This window comes from Artemia sp. Qi Xiang Cuo, chromosome 14 (genome assembly GCF_049724085.1).
Source record: "Artemia sp. Qi Xiang Cuo chromosome 14, ASM4972408v1, whole genome shotgun sequence".
Taxonomy (NCBI): domain Eukaryota; kingdom Metazoa; phylum Arthropoda; class Branchiopoda; order Anostraca; family Artemiidae; genus Artemia; species Artemia sp. Qi Xiang Cuo.
In genome coordinates, this window is record NC_142807.1 from 52,372,813 (window position 1) to 52,397,645 (window position 24,833).

A 24,833-nucleotide genomic window follows, 5' to 3' on the forward strand; every position below is an offset into this window, starting at 1 on the left:
GATACAAAATATATTTTTGAGGAGGACACTCCCCCACAACAGTTTGAAAAAGTGTTAAAAGCTAAGCCCTTGGGTCACATAAGGTTTTTATAGAAAGTGTTGTCATAAAAGCTGCACAAAAGGCTCACTCGATTGTAAATTGAAAGGTATACTGCCCCTTTTAATAGCCGAAAGCGATTGGAGGGAAACTAAGCCCCCTCTCACGCCCAACTTTTCCCCAAACACATCCAATCCAAATTTTGAGACAGTCATTTTATTAAACGTAGTTTTAAGTTCTGGAAATTAGTTTTTTGAGGATGACAACTCCCCCACAGCCCTCAGGGCAAGGGTTGTAAGTTATGCCCTGGGGGCATATAAGGTTTTGTATAGACAACGCTGTTGTAGAAAATTCAGAAAGGGCTCATTCGATTAGAAAGTTAAATGACTAGTTCCCTTTTTAATAGTCGAAAGTGATTCTAAGGCAACTGACACCCCTTCCCCGCCCACCATTTCCCCAAACACATCCAATTTTCACAAACACATCCAAACACATCCAAATTTTGATATAGCCTTTTTGTTCAACGTAATTGAAAGTTCTGACAATTATATGTTTGAACAGGACACTCCCCCCACAGTCTTCAGGGGCAAAGGTTATAAGTTATGCCCTGGGGGCATATATGGTTCTTATGGAATGAATGCTCGTATAAACTTCAGAGGGCTCATTTGATTGGAAATTGAAAGTTCTAGATCACTTTTTAAGCTTCAAAAGGTATCGGTGGGTAACAAGCTCCCCCCCCCACCCCAATGCATCCTATAACAAATTTAAGATAGCTATTTTGTTATAAATAGTTCAAAGATCATATAACAAAACTCTGGTGTCAACACAACGCCCCAGGGCCCGGGGCCAGGCGTTGGAAGTTATGCCCTGGGGGCATATATGGTTCTTATTCAAAGGATGCTCGTATAAGCTTCAAAGAGGGCTTATTGTATCGGAAATTGTAAGTTCTAGTTCACTTTTTAAGAGTCAAAAGAGATTAAAAGGCACCTAACCCCACCCCCCTCCACGCCCTTTTTTTCTCAAACCCATCCGATAAGAACTTTGAGATAGCCATTTTTTTTAAATAGTTCAAAGACCATATAACAAAACTCAGGTGTCGTCAAACCCCCCACCCCCACCAGGGCCCGGGGGCAGGCTTTTCAAGTTGTACCCTGGGGCATATATTGTTCGCATGAAAGGAATGCTCGTATAAACTTCAGAGAGGGCTCGTTTGATTGGATATTGGAAGTTCGAGCTCACTTTTTAATAGTCAAAAGAGATCCGAGGGAAGCTATCCCCCCCCACGCCTTCTTTTTCAAAACCCATCTGATGAAAATTTTGAGATAGACATCTTGTTAAAAAAAATAGTTCAAAGGTCGGATGTTAGAGGGGGGTTAGTTGCCTTCAAATCACTTTCGACTATTAAAAGGGCACTAGCCCTTTGCAATGAGAGGGGGGTTAGTTGCCCTCAAATCACTTTCGACTATTAAATAGGGCACTAGCCCTTTGAATTTCCAATCAAATGAGCCTTTTTTGAAGTTTTTAAGACAACGCCTCCTATAAAAACCTTATATGCCCCCAGGGCATAACTTAAAACCCTTGCCCTGAGGGTTGTGGGGGAGTGTCCTCTTCAGAAACATATTTTCTATCTGGAAATCAACTACGCTGAAAAAAATGGCTATCTCAAAATTTTGATTGGATGTGTTTGGGGAAATGATGGGCGGGGGGGGGGCTAGTTGCCCTCCAATTACTTTCAACTATTAAAAAGGGCACTAGCCCTTAGAATTTCGAATCAAATGAGCCTGTTTTGAAGTTTCTATAACAACGCCTTCTATAAAAACCTTATGTGCCCCCAGTTCATAACTTAAAACCCTTGCCCTGAGTGCTGTGGAGGAGTATCCTCCTCAAAAACACATTTTCTAAGTGGAAATCAACTACGCTGAACAAAATGGCTATCTCGAAATTATGATTGGATGTGTCTGGAGGAATAAAGGGTGTGGGGGGGGGGGGCTAGTTGCCATCCAATCACTTTCGACTATTAAAAAGGGCATTAGCCCTTTCAATTTCCAAACGAATGAGCCTTTTTTGAAGTTTCTACGACCACGCCTTCTATAAAAACCTTATATGCCCCCAGGGCATAACTTAAAACCCTCGCCCTGAGGGTTGTGGGGGAGTTTCCTCCTAATAAACATATTTTCTATGTGGAAAGCAACTACGCTGAACAAAATAGCTATCTCAAAATATTGATTGGATGTGTTTGGGGAAATGATCAGCGTGGGGGGGGGCTAGTTGCCCTCCAATCACTTTCGACTATTAAAAAGGGCACTAGCCCTTTGAATTTCCAATCGAACGAGCCTGTTTTGAAGTTTCTATGACAACGCCTTCTATAAAAACTTTATATGCCCCCAGGGACTAACTTAAAACCCTTGCCCTGAGGGTTGTGTCCTCCTCAAAAACATATTTTCCATCTGGAAATCAACTATGCTGAACCAAATGGCTATCTCAAAATTTTAATTGGGTGTGTTTGGGGAAATGATGGGTGTGGGGCTGTGATATGCCCCCAGGGCATAAATTAAAACCCTTGCCTTGAGGGTTGTGGTGTATTGTCCTCCTCAAAACATATTTTCTATCTGGGAATCAATTACGCTGAACAAAATGACTATCTCAAAATTTTGACTGTATGTGTTTGGGGGAATGGTGGGCGTGAGAGGGGGGTCAGGTGCCCTCAAATCACTTTCTACTATTCAAAAGAGCACTAGCCCTTTCAATTTCCAGTCGAAAGAGCCATTTTTGAAGCTTCTACAGCAACGCTTTCTATACAAACCCTATACACCCCAGGGCATAACTTACAATCCTTGCCCTGAGGGCTGTGAGAGGGTTGTCATTCTCAAAGACATAATTTCCGGACCTTTCAACTACGTTGAACAAAATTGTTATCTCAAATTTTGATTGGATGTGTTTGGGGAAATGGTGGGCGTTAGAGAGGGTTTAATTGCCCTCCAATCAGTTTCAACTATTAAAAAATCTAGTTTCAATTTCCAATTAAATGATTCCTTTTCGAATTTTCTATGACAATGCTTTCTATAAAAAAAACTTATATGCCCCAGGGCATAAATTACAATCCATGCCCTGAGGGCTGTGGGGGAAGTGTCAGTAGAGAGCTATCTTATACTCGTGTCACCCACCCCTGCTGCCACCTACAACTTTTTTACATAGTTTAATGGGGACAGGCTCAATGACCTCTTTCTCCAAGGTCTCTTTCTCCAGGTGTGTTTTTGGCCAAGTGTCCGCTATGGGAGAATGTTATGATCTAGGAAAGAGTATTTGTTGTCTTTGGCCAAGTGCCTGGGAAGAATGTTATGATCCAGAAATAGTATTTGTTGTTGTTGTTGTTTTCGGCTTCCCCTTTCTTGACAGATCAATCAACCAATGACATCATCTGTCAGACTTTAAAAATTTTCGCCTAGAAACGATTCTCCAGGAATAGATCCAAGTCATTAATGTCTTTGCCTCGGAAACAGTTCTACTGGTGGAACTCCAAAAGATATTAATAGCTAAATGCCATGAAAACAATTCTCCATGAAACATCTTAACGATGAATTGTTTTAGCGCGGGAATCAGGTTTCTTAGTAATTTCAAATGTGACAGCGCAGAGATGCCAAAACAAAAGGAACACGCTGAAATTACGATTAGGGATTATTTGGGCGAAACCGTTTTAGGGAATTATTTCGGCGAAACAGTTAGAGACATTTTAAACGATGATTTAAAAGATGATTTTAGAAAAGGTTATAGAAGAGGAAACTCTGTGGTCGTTTTACTACACAAGTTCCATTTGAACAGTGGTGTGAGGTCCTCTACCCCAATCCTGAAGGGTTCCGATCCCCCTACCCCAACCCCGAAGGAAGCCCCCGGTCCTCAAAGGTCCCCCGGGCTCCCAAAGGACCACCCGGCCCTCAAGGGTCCCACAGACCCCCAAAGGACCCCCCGGAACCCAAAGGGCCCCTCCCCCATTGGCCCCCAAAGGGCCCCTCCCCTCCCTCTCCTCCCCCTCCTCACCGTCCCCTCCCTCCCCCCCTCCTCCCCTCCCCCATTTTTTAATATTTTTTTGTGCATTGAGACACAAAAGGGCCCCTCCCCGGGCCCCCCAAAGGGCCCCCGGCGCCCCAAAGGCCTGATTTTTCAAAGTTCGTTTTGAATTTCTTTTATTGAAAAGCAAGAGTTGCAATATTTCAGCAGTGTTTGGTCGTTGTTTACCTTATCACAGTTAAATTTTTTTAATTTTTCAATGTTCATTTTGAATTTCTTTCATTGAAATGCAAGAGTTGGAATATTTCAGAAGTGTTTTGTTGTGGTTTTACAATGTCACAGTTACATTTTCTTGATTTTTCAAAGCTCATTTTGAGTTTCTTTCATTGAAATGCAAGAGTTGGATTATTTCAGTAGTGTTTTGTCATGGTTTACCTTGTCAAAGTTACATTTTCTTGATTTTTCAAAGTTCATTTTGGATTTCATTCTTTGGAATGCAAGAGTTTGATTATTTAACTAGTGTTTTGTCGTGCTTTACCTTGTCACAATTACATTCTCTTGATTTTTCAAAATTCATTTTGGATTTCTTTGGTTGAAATGCAAGAGTTGGAATATTTCAGTAGTGTGTTGTCGTGGTTTACCTTATCACAGTTACATTTTCTTGATTTTTCAAAATTCATTTTGAATTTCTATCGTTGAAATGCAAGAGTTGGAATATTTCAGTAGTGTGTTGTCGTGGTTTACCATGTCACAGTTACATTCCCTTAATTTTTCAAAGTTCATTTTGAATTTCTTTCGTTGAAATGCAAGAGTTGGAATATTGCAGTAGTGTGTTGTCGTGGTTTACCTTGCCAAACTTACATTCTCTTGATTTTTCAAAGTTCATTTTGAATTTCTTTCATTGAAATGCAAAAGTGGGATTATTTCAGTAGTGTTTTGATGTGGTTTACAGTGTCACAGTTACATTCTCTTGATTTTTCAAAGTTCATTTTGAATTTCTTTCATTGAAATGCAAGAGTTGGAATATTTCAATAGTGTTTTTTCGTGGTTTACCTTGTCAAAGTTACATTCTCTTGATTTTTCAAAGTTCATTTTGAGTTTCTTTCATTGAAATGCAAGAGTTGGAACATTTCACTAGTGTTTGGTTGTGGTTTACCTTGTCATACTTACATTTTCTTGATTTTTCAAAGTTCATTTTGGATTGTTTTCATTGAAAAGCAAGAGTTGGAATATTTCAGTAGCGTTTTGTCATGGTTTAACTTGTCCCAGTTACATTCTCTTGATTTTTCAAAGTTCATTTTTAATTTCATTCATTGAAATGCAAGAGTTGGAATATTTCAGTTGTGTTTTCTTGTGGTTTACCTTGTCACAGTTACATTCTCTTAATTTTTCAAAGTTCATTTTTAATTTCTTTCATTGAAATGCAAGAGTTCGAATATTTAAGTAGTGTTTTGTTGTGGTTTACCTTGTCACAGTTACATTCTCTTGATTTTTCAAAGTTCATTTTGAATTTCATTCGTTGAAATGCAAGAGTTGGAATATTTCAGTAGTGTTTTGTCGTGGTTTACCTTGTCACAGTTACATTCCCTTGATTTTTCAAAGTTCATTTTCAATATCTTTCATTGAAATGCAAGAGTTGGAATATTTCAGTAGTGTTTTGTTGTGGTTTACCTTGTCACAGTTACATTTTCTACATTACATTTTCTCAAACTCAAACTCAGAACGACAAGAAATTACTATTACACAATAAATGAAACACAACACAAACAGAAATTAAATAAACAATCATAGCAATCATAGCAAATCTTAAACAAGTAAAGCTTAATAGATCAATAAAGATCATAGCAAAAATAATAAATTAAGATCATAGCAAATCTTAAACAAGTAAAGCTTAAATTGAATATGCAAATCAAAATTAAAACAAACAAAAATTACTACAAACAAAAGTCTGGCTACTGCTCCTTTCCCTAACTTTAAAGGCTAAAGCCTACTAAATAAATTACGTTTTATTGAAAACTATATGCATTTTGAACAGTCCTTGGAAAGAACTACAAAAAATTAAACTGAATAATTGATATATATTTTAATTAATTGCTGAAAGCTCAGCAGTTCAAGATTTAATTTTTTATTTTCAACATTGTAAGTACTAAAGAAAATATTTATAACATAATTTGTTTTCAATAAAGCACAAACAATGCAGTAGGTTTTAAACTTTTACAGTTAGGGAAGGAGGCAGTAGCCAAACTCTTGATTGTAGTGATTTTTGTTTGTTTTAAGTTTGATTTGCATATTCAATTTAAGTTTTACTTGTTTTAAGATTTAATTATTTTTGTTCGTTTTGGGCTCTATTTATACTCTAATTGTAGCTTTTGGTTATTTTGAGTTTAAGTTAATATGGGACTTTATTTCTGCTGGTCTTAAGTTTAATGTAGCTCTTTACTTTTCTTTGAAAAACTTCTTTTTGGGAAGTTTTTTAAATTAATTCTTGTTCTTTTTTACTGCCAGTTTAAGGTTTTTCAATATCAGGGTTTTTTTCAACATCAAAGTATCAAAGCATCAAAGTTATGTTTTTCAAACAGTTCATGGTAACAAACTGTAAGTAAGGAGCAACTTGGCTCAATGGTAACCAAAACTCTAGTAAACGGGATTTTGATACCAATAGATACATCAAAAGAATCAGATTTTACTGCTGATTTCAAATATATAAGTTTCATCAAGTTTAATCTTACACATCAAAAGTTACATGCCTGAGAAAATTTGGCTTATTTTCAAAAAAAGGAGAAAAGACCCCCCAAAAGTTATAGAACCTTAATGAAAATCACACCATCATGTTCAGCGTATCAGAGAACCCTACTGTAGAGGTTTAAAGCTCCTATCTACAAAAATGTGGGATTTTACATTTTTTGCCAGAAGAAAGATCATGGATGCACGTTTATTTGTTTGTTTTTTTTTCCCAGGGGTGATCGTATCAACCCAGTGGTCCTAGAATATCGTGGGAGGGCTCATTGGAACGGAAATTAAAAGTTCTAGTGCCCTTTTTAAGTGACCAAAAAATGGAGGGCAACTAGGCCCCCTCCCCTGCTCATTTTTTTCCCAAAGTCACCCAATCAAAATTTTGGGATAGCCATTTTGTTCAGCATGGTCAAAAATATGATAACTATTCCTTTAAGGATGACTTAATCCCCCAAAGTCCCTGGGGGGAGGGCTGAGAGTTATGGACTTTACCCAATGTTAACATTTAGTATTGGTTATTTGGAAGTATACAGGCGTTTTCAGGGGGGATTTTTTCTGGTAGTGGGGGGAGGGGGTGGGTTGGGGGGTTGGGGTTATGTGGGAGGACCTTTCCATGAAGGGAGTTTCCATGGGGGAAGGGACATTGCTATGAAGGGGACGCCGGATTTCCCAGCATTATTTAAAAAAAGATCATAAATTAAATTTTAAAAAAAACAAGTTTTTCAACTGAAAGTAAGCAGCAACATTAAAACTTAAAACTAACAGAAAATATTACGTATATGATTGGGTTCACCCCCTAGTCAATACCTTGCTCTTTAAGCCAAAGACTTTTTAGTACTTTCATAAGTGCCATTTATTCTAATTAACAGCCTTTGTGATTAAGCAGTCATTTTTAAAGAATTCGGACAAAATTCGAACTTTAGCTTAAAGAGCAAGGTATTGACTAGGGGGCAAACCCCTAATATATGTATTAAAAATATATGAATATAAAAGTTTGTTACGTAAGTTAATTTGTAAGCTACGTATATTTATTACTAATAAAAACGTTTGTACGTAAATAAAATTAAACAAGTTTCGAGAAAGCCATTTAACCAAATAAAAGTAAAATTAATATGCAAATTTTGTTTTAATTATTCATGTACAGTGAGCCAAAATCAAAATCTGCATTAATTCAAAAACGTTAAAAAATTAAATAAAAAAAACAAGTTTTTTTAACTGAAAGTAAGGAACAATGTTAAAACTTAAAACAAACAGAAATTATTCTATATATGAAAGGGGCTGTCCCCTTCTCAACGCCTTGCTCTTTACGCTAAAGTTTAACTTTCTCACAACTCTATTGTTTTTAAACAATAAAAAACTTTAGCGTAAAGAGCAAGGCGTTGAGGAGGCGACAGCCCCTTTCATATATGGAATAATTTCTGTTTGTTTTAAGTTTTAACGTTGTTCCTTACTTTCAGTTAAAAAAAACTTGTTTTTTTTTATTTAATTCAACATTAAAGTTCCAAAGTTCAATATCCCTCTCAACATTCCCTGAAAGTACTGAAACAAATAAATGTAGTAGCATTTACAAGCAGTCTCAGTCACAATTGCAAGTTGTTAGGTTGCAGTCACAACTAGATTCAATTGCAGCCACAACAATGGCAGTAGTAGTAGTGGCCCTGAAAGTTTCAAGTTAATACCCTTACTTGTTCTTGTGATATTGTAGATACATCTTTTTGACAAACAGGATGCACATAGTATCTTTAGTTTTAGTTTAGCATGGCCTTTAACATTCCCCAAAGTCTCAGCTTAATACCCTTAGCCTTTTCAAATACACCTAGAATAAAAAATTCCTTCTTCTTGGTAATGACAAATCCAGCATGTGAAAAAGCACAAATTGCAAAATTAACAATCTTTACCCTGGGGGCTGTTGGGAGCATTGCATCTCTAGGGGCATAGTTTCTAAATCTTTTGACTGTTTTGAACAAAATTGCATTCTCAAAATTTTGATCACTGGTGAGGGGAGGGAGCATCTAAAAAGGGCAAGGTGGGGGGCTGATTACTCTCCAATATCCTCTAATAAATCATACTTGATAAACTCAATACCCAAAACTGTTCTTAAAGTATTGCAGATCCTTCTTTTTGATAAACTGGATGCACATACTGCCTTTTGTATTGTTATAAAAAAAACCTCAACATTCTTCAAGTTTTCACCTTAATGCCCTTAGCCTTTTTGGATACACCCAAAATCAAATATTTTCCATTTTCTTTAATCAGTGTTGAGCAGAGGGGGCACCTAAAAAAAAACAAGGAAAGGGGGGAAAGGATGGTTACCCTAAAACCTCTCTTCAACATCTCAACATACCTTGAAGTTTTCAACTTAATACCCTCAGTTGTTCTTTAGATATTGCTTATATTCTCTTGTCACAACCAGTAAGCATACAGAGTGTTTTGATTGAGTTTGGCATCCCTCACAACATTTCCTTAAAGTTTAACCGTAATACCATAAGCCTTTTTTGAAAACATGGACCAGACATGTCATCTTTTCAAATAAAAATCATTATATGTTAACAATTGGCAAACTGCATAACTTATAGCCCTTCCATGGAGGCTGGGGAGAGGTGTATCAACCCTGGAGATATAGTTATTTGACATTTGAACAATTGAAGGACAACCAGCCCCCCCCCCCTCCCCACCCCCAACATGCCTTTTCTTCCCTAAATGCTTCTGATCAAAACTTTGAGACGGCCATTTTATTAAAAATGGTCTAAAGTAGACCCCGGCACCGCGCCGGCGAATCGACCAAACGCCGCCGACGAGAGGCCCGGTCGAACGCCGCTGAAGTGTCGTAACGCCGCCGGCAGAGGCGGCGGCGTTTGGTCAACTTTAAATTATTTTTGCAACAATTCTTTATTGCGTCAACTGCAAAGTTGGAGCTTTTCCTTCTTGTGTGGTTAGTATTTCGATTTTCCTGATTAGAAATCAAGCAAGGCTTGCACTATCCACGAATTTTTGGGTATTTCCCCAAAAATCTATGCGTCACCCCAAAAAAAATTTGGTTCCCCGAATCCCCGAAAATCACGCAATCACGGTGCCACCCCTAGCGATTTATCACCAGTGACTTTCCCTGCCAAATATTACTTTGTATACCATAATTCATTACTACCCTTTTGTTCATTGATTTTTGTCTCTTTTGTTACTTTGCATAAAAACCAGACAGATGCTATATGCAATTGCAAATATTGCAGTATACATAGTTCTTCATATGTTGACAAAAAAAGTGTTGTCTTTATGAAATGAGTTTAAATCATTTCGAGTGCAGTTTCCCAATTGCTGTTTCTTAAATCATTTGTAGTCAAGAAGTTTATTTTCAAGTTAAATGGAATTATAGAAAGCATTCACTACTATACAGCCTCAGCCTTTTGTTGGATTTTGAAATTGACAGCTGACAGATTGTTTGTACAGCTGAATTGTAAGTTTGCAGATTTTTATTTTTTTTGCTGTTTTTAGATAAGATTTTCTTAAAGCTTAATACTCAATTATTGAGCACCTGATTAAATGTACAATCTTTGTTCTGGAACATTTTTATCTCTCCCCCCCCCCCAAAAAAAAAAATACAACCTTCAATTGAGACAAAATTTAGCTATAGACTAAGCTATGTACAAGGTTGGGGAATTAAAGATTGAACCGGAAGTTACCCCAAAATATGATTCATAAAAAAATTGTAAATTATTGCCTATAGGGGGCTATCATTTTTAAATGATAATACCTCATTTTTTTTTATTGAAAGAAGGGATGCCAAAAAGATAATTATTTTTTTCATTTAAAGTGGAGACAGAAGAAAATAATATCAAATTTCCTGGGAAACCATTGAAATATTTTGATAGACCCAGGGCCCCCCATTAGGACTTGTTCATTGTCTTGGGTATTTTGCAATTTCTCATAGGCTACTGGCCTAATTTGGCTTTTGTTTGTGCTCCCTTTTAATTAGATTCTTTGGATCTTATGGAATGTCATGGCAAATCTATGACTCAGTTTTCCAATAATTTGAGGTATATCTGAATAATTTTGACATTTTTGTTGTTGTCTTTGTACCCCTTTACTCATACCCTCAATTTTTTTTTCAAGGAACACTAAGCTGTTTAATGTTATTTTGCATGTTTGTTTGAACCATATAGTGACCTAGTTAATTATTAAGTAGATTATTTTTCTAATGAAAGCTGAGATGGTATCCTATCAAGGTGGTATCCAGAGGGGGGGGGTAGGGAGGTATTACATTTAAATGATAATAGATCAAAATTTTATTTATTGAAAGCAGGGATCCCAAAAAGCTCATTTTTTTTATTTAAAGCAGAGACGGCATTCTATCAAGGTAGTATCCAGAGGGGGGAGGGGGGTATTGAGCTATCATATTTAAATGATAATACCTCGATTTTTTTTAAAGCAGGGTTGCCAATAAGTTTTTTTTTTTTTATTTAAAGCAGTGACGGTATCCTATCAAGATGGTATCCATAAGGGGGGCATAGGGAATTGTTATATTTAAGTGATAGTACCTTGATTTTTTTATTGAAAGCAGGGATGACAAACAGTTGAAAAGTTGACAAAATTAACAAGACTTTCGTGACTTATACTTGACACAGCACTTGCATGTTTTTATCGTCCAAAGGGAATGGGACATATGCATCCAATCTTTTTTTTTTCTTATTGATGAAACAGGTTTACTTTGAAAACATTCATTCATAAGTACCAGGCTGATTCACACTAAAACAAATTGGTGTGACAAAAGTGATATCAACAATCAACATCCCCACCTAACGCTGCACTCGAGTGACAATGGCGCCCTTGGCCCAGTTCCCAAGTTACATTATAAGGTCAGGTAATAGTAAAAGCTTTCAATTTGGGAGGTTCAAGGAGGAGTCTTTGACAGTCTTATGACCTCAGGGAACTAGATGTTGCAACGTTCTTACGTATCTACAGTGGTTTAGAAAATTAGATCACCCCACAACTGATTACCAAACATATGCACAAATGTAACATTTGGAATATTATAACACTTTTTTCAAAGCTTTGAAGAAAAGCAAAAAAGTCTAAATACGCCTAACTACACTTGAAAGCTATTTTAAAAAGAAACTCTTTGGAGATTTCCATGGAAATGACCATTGCAGAAGCTTTGAGCCTGGGTGGGGATCAAAGAGGAGTCTCTGAGTATTTTGACCACAGGTAACTTATTGTTGCAACTTTCTTAAATTTAGTAATTCCTGTGAGCATTTGGAAATCAAAGCTTAAACTCAATAACTGATACTAAGTGTCCTAACATTTTGGTTTGATTAAAAGTGACGAACTAGGATGAACATTTCAATATCTTCCTGGAGCTACTTCAGTCTGCATATTATTTCATTTAATTACACTTAAAACGGATGAGCTTTTCATTTTCTACATAAGAAATTTTCTACATAAGCTGGCACTTCATTTTTCTTCATAGCGAATAAACTATTAAATGTTTTTTGTGTCATTGGAATTAAAGTGTTCTCATGTGAAGTGTTCATCATAAATTTTTCAATTTGATAAATTTAATCATTTTACATACAGTTTATAATTTTACCGATATTAGGTAATTATTAGTTTATAATTTGAGATTAATCCCCAAAATAAAAATGAATAATATCAAAAAGAGCAGCCAAAACGAATAAAAAAGCAGCAGTTCAGTCTTAGCCTACATGACATATATTCTATAAAGAATTAAAAAAAAACTATAAAATGTATTTTTTTAAATTTTTATTAAAAAAAATTTTTTAATGAAATAAGTCTTCTTATTAATCCAAAAGAGCAAAAAAAAAAAAAAAATCAATATCAAAGTTACCCATTTCAACTGTTTTTAAGGTGACGAAAAATATACAGGCAAAGGGCATTATGAAAAAATTAAGCTTCTAAGTTCAAAGTTATATTCAAAATTTTTACCCAGATAACTGACAAATTTTGTGACATGGTATTTGAAGTTTTATGTACAGTAATGCTTGAAGAAAAAAACTACTAATTTTGATAATTAGTTACGCTAAGAATACATAACTAATAGATACTTCAACTACTTGTATTATGCAAGGGCTCTGAAACATCACAGCCATTTTGTTTCTACCAGATTTCTACTTCTCTTGATGAATAATGAAGAAGACCAGTTTCCAGCCAGTGACTTGTGATGTTTGAACTCATGAATAGGCTTGAATCTGTTGTAAATTTAAGCTGTGATTTGAGAAAGACTGATGAAAACATTAATGTTTGAGGTCAACAATGATTGTGCTGGCAGTGCATTGCTGACATCTTACTGGCGGTATGCTGTTTTTGGCCCTGCTGCTGCTGGTCTTCCCTCATCAGCGCGGCACCAGGTCTAGTCTAAAGGTCAGATAAATACAGTTCCAGATTTGATACCCCCAGCCCTCAGGACAAGGGCTATAAGTTATGCTAGTTACCCATTGGTAACAAATATAAAATTTTGTGGAAGGGGTGGTTGCATAAACTTTGGAGGGGGCTCAGTTGATTGGAAATCAAATGCTGTTTTTGGCCCTGCTGCTGTTGGTCTTCCCTCATCAGCGCAGTGCTGGGGTCTAGTCTAAAGGTAAAATAAATACAGTTCCAGATTTGATACCCCCAGCCCTCAGGACAAGGGCTATAAGTTATGCTAGTTACCCATTGGTAACAAATATAAGGTTTTGTGGAAGGGGTGGTTGCATAAACTTTGGAGGGGGCTCATTTGATTGGAAATCAAAAGTCTAATGTCCTTAAGTCAAAAGCAATCAAAGGGTAACCAGCCCATGACTCATGCCCTTTTTTCCTAAATGCTTCCAATCAAAATTTTGAGACAGCCATTCTGTTCAAAATAGTCAAAAAGCAAAATGGCTATAACTCATGGGTTGACAAATCCCCTGCAGCCCCTGGGACAAGGGCTGTAACTTATGCAAGTTGCCCATTGTTAACATGTAAGGTTTTTGTGGAAGGGGTGGTTGTATAAACTTGAGAGAGGGCTTACTCAATTAGAAATCAAATGTTCTAGTTCCTTTTTTAAGAGTCCAAAGTGATCAAAGGGCAACCAGCCCCCAAGTCAAAATTTTGTGATAGCTATTTTGTAGAAAATAGTCCAAAAGCCCAACAACTATGCTTCTGGGGTTGAAGTTATGCCCCCCCCCCTCAGTCCCTGGAGGGGCTGTAAGTTATGCAAGTTACTTATTGTTAACATTTAAGGTTTTTATGGAAGGGGTGGTTGTATAAACTTAGATTGGAATTTGAAAGTTTTAGTGCCCTTGTTAAGAGTCAGAACTGATCATGGGGCAGCCACAAGCTTTTCACTAATTTATAACTTTTACATTATAGTCCAAAAGCTACAAACAAGGTAACAAGTTGCATTTTAGGGCCCTATTAAGGGCTCAAAATGGAATTTCCCCCAGAAGTGATTGTTATATTTGGAAAGAACATAAAAAAAGCATCAAGTGATAAATTCACTTTCTTCATAGCTAAATTATATGAAAAAGAAATAAATTATCTTGAAGCACCTAACACTATATCTTTTCCCTCCTGAGAGCACTGACCTTTGTGTTATAAAAGTGAAACCACACAAAAATTATCATCTGCTCAAACAAGGCACAAGGAAGATGTTTTGAGCCATATATCTTTGCTCAGCCCCAATTTCTAAGGTTTTAAAGATCTGGAAATCTATTTATTACATTAAGCAAAGAGCCATTAAAATGGCTAAAAATTTTAACCCAAATTTATTTGGACAGGTTTTTCAAAACCTGTCAGTATATAGGCTATACATATTTATTTAGTTATCAAGAAACTAAATATATTCTTAGATGCCTCTTTTATGCTCTTTCCAAATTTAATATTCACTTCTGGGGCACAGTTCATTTTGAGTCCTTAATAGAACCTGACAAGGTAACTAGTAACCTTGTCTGTAGTTTGTAGATTATATTGTAAAGTTAAAATATAGGTAAAAGCTAATTAGCCTAGAAACAGAAACTAGCTTTTAAACAATGCCTTAAACAACACTATGATTTTTCAGTGCCCTGTTAGCAACAAAGAAAAAAGAGGATGCATCAGTGCTGTCCATGTAAAAATGAGCCTTTCCTTTTTGTTTATGATGAGGGATAGTAAGTTTCCTATTTAGGGCCTTTAACAATGGCAATTCTAATGATGTACTTTTTGTTTTGCTTTGATACCTTTTTAAGGAGCCTTGGGGTCTTTTTAAAAATCTCTGTTGAATAATTGTATAAACTTGTGGTTACTAGCCTATGGGCTGTTTTTAGACCCTTTGAGGACTCAAAATGGCATTCACCTCAGAAGTAAATATTGAAATGGAAAGAGCATAAAAAAAAGTATGTCTTCCATTTTAAAAATAAAATGGAAGACATAGCCTAATAACTTGGCAATACCTTCATAGGCTAGTGCAGGCTACATTTTTGGTCCTGGAATTCCCTTACCTTAATCATCCTTATCTGTTTGAGAGCTTTAAAGGAGGCTAAAAGAAGGAAATTTCTTTCACCTAGCTTCCAAGACAGTAAAAAGCCTCTAAACTAGAATTTTCCCATTTTTCCTATCATTTCAAACCCCTATCCATGGCATCTGAATATAAGCTAGCTCAAGTGTACCAAGACTTGGCCTATTAAAATCAAGTAGGCCTATAGTAATCTAATAGCCTTCTTTTCAGATAAAAAAACCGTAATGATTGTTGGACACTTAAGACAAGAAAACAAGACTGAACCACTTTTGATTTTGGACAGCCATGATAGGTAGGCTAAAAGGTAGCCTAGCCTACTTAACACAAATAGTTCTAGTAGTATAGCCTAGGCAATTCTGCATCACTAACTCTTTAAGCCATTTGTTCAAACACTCAGAATGAAAGGTGTGCCCACAAGCTGCAGCTGAAAGCTGTCCTAACTCCAAAAGCACCTCTGACTGGCAAACAGAGCAGTAGACAATTGGCATGCTTGGAAATTAGCGCATTCATGACATTTAAAAATTGAACATTTCTCATTTGAGCGTGAACCATTATGGACAAGATATGCCAAAGGATTCAGTACCCGATTTCAGAAAATCCCGATTTCCTATACTATGGTGACAAAAAGTTTGGTAAATTTTTCGTTGTTCATATTATTGACTTATGAATAAAGTAAACATACCACTCGATGTCTTATTTTATGCTTTTTACAAATATAATAATCATTTTTGTCGGAAATTAATTTTAGCCCCACTCCTATATATACCGATTCAGGGTCTATATTTGCACATTAGGGGGGGGGAGAGTTTAAAATTACCTCTTATTTACATCAGAAATAAAATTTACTTAAAAGTAATAAAATTTACTTAAATTAGTAAATTTGATGCATCTGTTTCCTTTTTTCTGAGTCGTCTATTGCATACAATATCCCTTCGACTAAGATTAACTGGAGATCTCTTAACCATTTCACAACAAAAGGATTCCTTTCCCCCAAATTTGAAGTTTCTGGTCTGCTGTTAATTTGAGCTCTGCCCGAAACGTCAGATTTAGGAAATTCTTCCTGCGGCTTACCCCTCTTGGTGCCTAGGTCTGCGGGTATTCCAGACCCAGCCCAATTATCCATGCTAGTGACCTTTTCTATAGTCCTAGTCTTCGCAAGCTCCACCGCACGAGCTGGTCGTATCCATAGCGGCTCGTCCCTCTCCGTGTCTGGATCCCTGGACGTTTTGGATTCAGCCTGATTACTCCTAATCTTCGCAAGCTCCACCGCACGAGCTTGTCGTATCCATAACGGCTCGTCACTCTCCGAGTCTGGATCCCTGGACGTTTGGGATTCAGCCCGAGTACCCATAGTGCCAGTAACTCCCATAGTAATTCTGGTCTCTGCAAGTTCCACCGTTAGAACTTGTCCTTTACAGGATTCAATTTCACTCCCCTCTAAAACTGACCTGCTGTCAGTAACACACGCATGCGTACTGCCCTTTACTTTTACCTCTTCCAGGTTGCCATGGATAGACCCAGAGGTTAGACATCTATCCCTCTACCCAGGCTTGTTCCTTCTTATAGAAGGAAACTCCTCTTCAGTATTACTACTGAATTCATCCCCTTTTGATGTTTTGATAGCTCCGGGAATGTTTGAGCTACCCGTATTTGACTTACATCCCTCCCAGGGCCTGCTCAAACCAATTTGGCTCGACTGTTCATTTCTACCCTCCTTAGACTTTTCATTATTTTTATATGTATCCTGGGGAGACTTTAAGCCTAAGAATGTATTTTCTAATTCTATTATCTCATTGATTGCCACTTTAATTTCAGGGTCTTCTAGTTGAAATCTCCTCATCTCTTCTTTACATATTCCAAAAAAAATCAATAGGTTCCTCGTCTCCTAATAGGGCTAAATATTCTACTTCTAGCTCATCAAGATTAATTGACCTATTTTCCTTAACAAATTGTGAGCTAGGGCGACTCAAATAGTCGGCAGGGTTCCTGCTAGTGCTAATGTGGTGATAAGTATACAAATCGTTGTCTAATAGAACCGCAATCCTATATAATTTTGAGTGAAGATCTTTGGATCTTTTAAGATATGTTAGTGCAGCAAAGTCTACAAATATGTGAGTTCTCGCGGCCCATAAATATCCCTTTTGGAAGTGCTTTAGACTTTGTACTAAGGCAAAAAGTTCCCTGTTGTGGTTATCAAACCTAGAGGCTGCGCCACTAAGAATCTTTGAATATGTTGCCACTATTCGAAATCTATCAGTTGTTTCACATTGTTGCATTAAAATTGAAGCAATACTTTTTTCCGAGGCGTCCGTGATAAGGTGGCAACGACGTGACAACGTGAAAATACTATTTGGATTTAATAATTCTGTCCTTAATTTTTCAAAGGCTACGCTTTGTTCTGGGCCGAAAATAAAAGGAACATTTTTTCTAGTTAGTCGAATTAAAGGTTCGGCTAATTTTGCGTAATTATAATAGAATCCCCTGTAATATCCAGTTAAGCCTAGAAATGACCTAATTCCTGTGACGTCATTTGGTGGTTCTAATTTCTTTATAGCTTCTAATTTTTGTGCTTGTAGTTTCACTCCTTTCGTGGAGACTCGAAACCCTAACAAGTCACATTCTTCCAAAAAAAATTGGGATTTATCAATATTAAGCCTTAGATTAAATTTTATAGCCTGTTTTAAAGTTAGTTCAATATGTTTCAAATGTTCTTCAAAGTTTACTGAAGTATGTATTGTCAAGTCATCTACATAACTTGACAAAAATGAAGAAAATTCGGGTGCATAAACCTGATTTATAAATTCAACAAAGGCAAGAGTTGAGAATACTGCCCTTGTGGTACGCGTTTAAATACATAAAAAATCCCCTTATTTGAGATACTAAAATAATTTTGGCTTTCTTCAGCTAAGCTGCAGTGACTAAACCCATTTCTAATATCAATAGTTTAAATGAATTTGGTTTTATTAGATAGGTCAGAGATGACCTCTGAAATTCTTTGAATACCCCACTGTGAGTCTTTTATCGCTTTATTTATTGCTCTTAAATTTATGAGAAACCGACTATTATTTTCATTCCACAAGTTTTTTGGTGGAATTTTCCCATCCTTTCAAGGTTTTCCTATCCAAAATATTGGAGCTGTATATTCGGAACGTCTTTTTTCAATTATTCCTACTCTTACCATTTCGTTTATGTGTTTTTGTAAGCATTCTGTCGTTGAAAATGGTAAAGGGAATTGTTTGACACACTTAATAGATATATCTGGGTCTATTTGCACTTTATATCCTGGGAGGTCATTTTGCCCTACATCATAAGGTCCAGTTGCAAAGGCTAGTTTCAATTTTAATAAGACTGTCTCTACTATTCGTTTTCTTTCTGAGCTTAATGGACCCATTTTAATTCTCTTCTATTAGTGGTAAAGTCTCTCCTCTTAAAGATTTCACGTTTCGGGTGAAGGGTTTGAGGCGTCTACGAACCTCTACTGGAAATTTTTGAAATATTTCCTCCTTTAACAAGCTTCTTTGAAACCTACTATCCACGAAACATTTTAAAAAATTTTGGTCTGCTATTTTAGCAGTCCACATAAATGGGAAACAACTTGGTTCAATTTTATTTTCCTGTAACGCACTAAAACAAATATTTTCATTTTGGTTAGAAGGAGGGTTTGTGATTTTATTTTCAGGCTTAGGACTTACTTCCTCTAAGTCCTGCCTGATTCGTTTTTTTCAATAGGATTTGGTGCCATACATTTGTCTGCACTATGCCCAAATTCTTGGCACCTTATACATGCTGGATTTTGCCAACAATCTTTCCGGTAATGTCCAGATCTCCCACAATTTGTACACTTTGGGATTTTGCAATCTACTTTCAAGTGTCCCAGCCTCCCACAACTAAAACATTTTCTTTTTTCATAGTTATAATTGCCTTTGTTTTTATATTCTACCCTGTGGTTAACTCCAGGTTCTTTAGTGGAATTCCTGTCTCTTGAGTCTACTACCGCTGCTCCCAAGGACATATCCGAGAAGTCCCTATATATTAAATTTATTGCTTCGAATATTTTTGCAAGTGCTAATAATTCATCTTGGTCGTTCGAGGCCTTAGATTGTTCTAGTACTCTTCTTCCAATGGAAGGGAGCATACCACTTTTAAAAATACTCATCGTAATGTCATTTGCTCTTATACTAGGAGAATTTTTCGCATAATCTATTGCGTTTCCCCTGATGTGGGAGTAAAATTGTTGTACTAACTCAGATGATATTTGTTTTTCTGAGAGCAGTTCTTGTAGTTTTTTTGCGGCTGGTTTTTCATATAAAAAGGCTTCTTTTAGAAGTTTTTCTAAATGGTCTAAATATTTTATCTTAGGAATGTCTAAGCTCGTTGTGAATCTTGGTATTTCTCCCCGTGTAAAACAAATAGCTTGATTTATCACAGCAATATCATCTTTCCCTAAACTCCTTTGTATTTGTTTAAGGGTGGTAATCCATGAATGGATTTCATTTGGATATGTCAGTAACGAGATGGGAGGCGCTTGCTCCACAAATAGGTTTTGAAGCCTACCTGTGACTGGGGCATCTCCACATTGCTCTTGTAGAGCGTTTATTCTAGCTTGTGCGCTCTCTTGTACTCTTATTCTCTACTCTTGCTCTTGTTGTAGTGCAATTTCTAACTCTTTAATTTTGTTTTCATTTGAACTCATGATGGATCTATTCTTTTCAATTCTTATTGTGGGAAACGTTTTGATCCCTTGTAGTGTTTTAAGTCGCTAAAATGGGCCTATTTATAAATTGTATGAGAGTTTTCTCAGTACTTCGATTTAAATTTACTCTAAAGTTTATTATTATAATTATACACTCTTAAGGATGATCAACCTGTAGCCCTATTTGAGTAAATTGTAGACGATTCGGATAATATAACTTGTAGCAAAGAGAATGAAAAGGAGAAGATAGAAAGAGTCTTAGGAAGATAAAAGCCTGTCTAAGCTTCCCATTAAGGTTAAAAATTTCTTTAATGAACACTTTTTTAAACGTTTCTGTCTCTGATAGGTTTGCAAAACTGATCACACACTTTCTTGTGAGGAACAAATGACTAAATTTTACCAAATTTTATAAATGTCATTAATCCTCCCCCACTTAAAAGAAAGTTGCACCGAACTTGAGTATCGCTGCTACCAGTTGTAAGGTTGCCCCTACTATCAGGGCTAAAATTTGGTAGCGTGTAGCGTGTTATAACTGAATCTTTGGGTAAGAATCGGTACTTCAGAATTTAGTGGCAACTGGTATTTATTATAAAAGAAGATAAAAGGGAAAATATTCTAATTTTAATTATTTTGAATACTTCTAAACATCTTTTAGGTCTGATGTCTATGGTCTAAATGTTCAATCCACAAATGTTTACCGAAAAGAAAAGGATTAAGTTAATTCTAGGCTATCGAATGTTTCTAATTAAAAGAGTTACACTTGAATAGCTAGTCAAGGCTTGAGTTCTGGGGTATTAAAATCCTTTTGTTCAAACTATGGCTGAGCCAAGCTAGGAATAACCGTACTTGATTTTATTCCAATTTACATTAACCCAAACCAAGAGATGCTCTTATTATTTCTTGAAAAAGGGGTTTGTGTTCGTTGGACCTTTAGTAAGCTTTAAATTTAGCAGGGAAAACTCTTAATTGAATATATTTGGACGTAAAGGTCTGGAGATTCTTAGATTGACATTATTATTCCCTCTTTCCCTAACCTATCTGTATAAACATTGAGGCCACCTTTGTATAAACAGTCAGTACGGGTTTAAGGACATGAAAGAATGATTAAAAGGGAACAGGGTTCTCCTTCGTATAAACGTCTGAAGACTGCACAAGGGGGAAAGTAATGTTGTTGTCCGATAATTCCAATTTTCTGGGTATAAGGTCTTTATAAAAGTCAAGCTAAGTTCCAAGGAACTCTAGGCTGAAAAAGGGAAGCACAAAAAGCTCTCCTAACGTTGACTTCCTGGTTAAGGTTCCTTCTCCTCTTTGAACCCTTGGTTATTCGAAGCTTCTTCTACAAGTTTTAAATTTCTGGGAAGAAATTTATTTTAGCTTATTCTAGCCTTAAAAAATGCTGTTTTTGTCCAAATGGCTCAAGCCTTGGCTAAGTGAAAATACTACCAAATTATAAACCCAAATCACCAACTTATAGTAAAATTTTAGACTTCAGCAGTAGTTTTTATTCTTGTGTCCTACATTCGTATTAAAGTTATCTTCAAGTGACATAAATCTTTTAGAGGTTTTCTTCTTATTTTAATTTTATCTTCAAACTTTTATCTCCAAGGGGAATTCAGACAGACAGAGGTAGCCTACATTAATTACAAAGTAAAACACTCTTTGTTAGTTCCAAAAAAGACTACCCTGTTTTCGTTCCCAAATCCCTATATTAAGCTTTGTCTTATTTTGTCATTCTTGTCTCATTGGCCAGAGACCAGTTTTGATGTAATCCTAATAGTAATTCTTTGTTCAAAAATTAGTTTCCGCTTTCTCTATTAAAAACCCTGTTTTGTCATGTGATTATTGTCGCGTAATATTCTTACCGTTGACCTCTCGAGTTTGAAGCGGTCCGGTCCATTTGTATTTGCATTTTATGGACCTTGTTGGATCAAGGGTATTCTTATTCAAATCTAATGTTGGGTTTGTTTTCCTTACACAAAGAAAATTAATACTTCATTACTTTTATCATTACTCAAAAGTCATAGTCTGCTATTTTTACAATTTAGTCAGGTTATAATGGCTTTCTCACATTCTCACATAATAGTGGTAGAAGTAGTAGTAGTAGTAACAGTAGCAGTACTAGTAGTCTTCGTTGTAGTAGCCCTCAGAGTTTTAGCTTAATAATTCCAGCTGTTCCTTGGATATTTCTGATTTACCATTTGACAACATTTATGTAGGTAATGTTTTTGATTTAGTTTTTCCTCTCCATCAACTCTACCTGACAATTTCAGCCCAAAGCACCATAATCCAGTCCTGATATATCCTATCTACCCCCTTTTGACAACCTGCATATATCCTACCTACTCCCTTTTGACAACCTGCTTGTGCATGGTATGTTTTGATTTTGTTCTACACCACCTTCACCATGCCCTGTAGATTTTTTATCTTTAATCGGAGCAATACTAGTAGCCATTGCAGTAGTAGTAGTAGTTGGATTAGTAGAAGTGATAGTACTAGCAGTAAAAATAGTAGTAGTACTCACATAGTGCCTCCTGGTAAGCTCCAAATCCCCCTCAACACACCAAGCTAGTTTTATCTTAATGATATAGGTCATTTCTAAGATATTGCTGATACGCCCTTTTGACAGCCTGCATTGACAATTTTTTGTGTTTTTTTTAACCCCCCCCCCCCCCCCCATCATAGTCACATGCAGTAAAGTAGGGCTGCCTAAGTAATGAGTGATATGGGCACAACGTATTGTTTTACTATTATTTTTTTTTCACCAAGGCACTTTCTATAGAAGAAGCTGTAGAAACTTCCCCCCAAATGCATCCAATTGAAATTCTAAACAGGTATTTTGTTCAAAATAGTCCAGTGATCATATAACAATACCTCTGGGATTGAGAAACCCCCCAGAGCCTGGGGGCAAGGGTTGTAAGCTATGCCCCGGGGTGCATTATGTTTTTATGGAAGGGGTGATAGTCTAAACTTTAAAGGTGGTTAATTTTGATTGGAAATTGAAAGTTATAGTTCCCTTTTCAAGAGTCAAAAGTGATCAGAGGGCAAATACCTCCCCCCCCCCCCTATGCCCTCTTTTCCCCAAATGCATCTTATCGAAATTTTGGGAGGTCATTTTATTCAAAATAGTCCAAACATCATATAACAATGCCTCAAGGTTTGACATGACCCTCCAGAACCAGAGGACAACGATTGTAAGTTATGCCCCGGGGCATATAAATTTTTTATGGAAGGGTCATCGTATAAATTTCTAAGGGGCTCATTCAATTTGAAGTTGGAAGCTCTGATGCCCTTTTTAAGAGTGAAAAGGGATCAGAGGGGAACTAGTCCCCCCTCAACGCTGTCTTTTCCCCGAATGCATTTAATCAAAATTTTGAGGTAGTTATTTTGCTCAAAATAGTCTAAAGATCAAATAACTATGTCTCCTGGGTTAACCCCCCCCCCCCCCTCCCACCCCCCCCCCCCCCAATAGTTCCTAATGCAATGGCTGTAAGTTATGCAAGTTGTGCATTGTTGACTTATAAGGCTGTAATGGAAGGAGTTGTAGTATAAACTTTGGAGGAGGCTCATTTATTTTGTAATTGAAAGTTCTAGATCCGATTTTAAGAATTAGAAGTGATCTAGCCCCCTTCCCCTGCCCACGCCCTCTTTTCCCCAAATTAATCTGATTGAAATTTTGAGATTGTCATTATGTTCAAATAGTTTAAAAATTCTCGTATTTGATTTTTCTTGAGAGAGGGTTATGTTTTTTCGAGGAGGATTACAAAAAAAAAACTTTACAAAACGCATCAAAATGTGTTTATTTGTATTTTTGTAGCTTTATTACGAGTAGAATTTGACCTTTGGGTGAGGGGCAGGGGAGGGGGCTGAAGATCGGTAGCACCATTCACATTGGATAAGGCCTAGAGTTTTTATTTGACAAAACATTCTTTTTTTTGCTTTCGCCCTGAAATTGATTAAAAGTATATATTGCTTTGAGTAAAGACAAAATGACACTCACTATAATTGGAGTACAAGGGGATGACTTCCCAGTTAATGTATCTAGGGATTTCTGTTCGTTATGAATTTGAGTCGAATATCAGTTTTATTTTTGGTACATTATAAGTTCATTATTTGTTTCATATTTTGTTAAGTCTAATTTATGTCTTTTAACTTTTAGTTTTTGTTCTTTGTAATTTCTGTAAGTTTTTTTGCTCTGCCCAAGACAAAACTTCGCTTTTACTTTTGTTTGAAAAATCTTGTTGTTTCATTTTCTTATTCGCTAAAAGTCCTGCTTATGCCCTTAGACTTCAACATCCCCTCAATATTAAAAAAACTTGTTGCTTTTATTTGATATTCGTTAAAACTCCAGCAGATTGTGTAACATTAAATTGGGACATACAACCCACATTTAAATAGCAACTGTACTTCAAATTTGAAAGTATTCGAAAATTAAAGTTATAATAAAGTTATTATATTAACTTATCTGTTGAGCATTATTTGACAAAGAGACAAAGAATATCCATAAAATCTAAAAAATTCTTGGCACCGTTGTAGAAAAAACCTTAAATTAATTAAAAATTGCCAGGGATGCTAATTGGAAAGGAAAATTGACTCCTAGAGTTTGAAAATTATCCTCCCCTTTGTATCTTTGTTTAAAAAAAACGAATTCTATAAAAATTACACAAAAGTTTTTCTTGTGTAAATCAGGGTATGGGGGGTATATATTAGTAGAGGTCTAAGTACCATTTCTACGACCGCCATAGGACCATGCTATTCTAGGAGTTTATGTTCCTTCCTATGCTATTCTAAGGGTTTATGTTCCTTCCCATGCTATTCTGATGGTTTAAGTACCTTCCCATGCTATTCTAAGGGTTTATGTTCCTTCCTATGCTATTCTAAGGGTTTATGTTCCTTCCTATGCT

At 36.3% G+C, this 24,833-nt stretch overlaps 1 protein-coding gene across 1 annotated transcript in view; it reads right to left on the reverse strand.

Moving 5' to 3' along the window:
• Positions 1 to 15,746, reverse strand: part of LOC148944605 (uncharacterized) — a 73,559-nt gene extending 57,813 nt beyond the window's left edge. The window contains exon 1 of the mRNA XM_089100381.1: positions 15,609 to 15,746. The gene's annotated coding sequence lies outside the window, so the exon portion shown is untranslated. The remainder of the gene's footprint in view (positions 1 to 15,608) is intronic.
• Between the last annotated feature and the right edge of the window lie 9,087 nt (positions 15,747 to 24,833).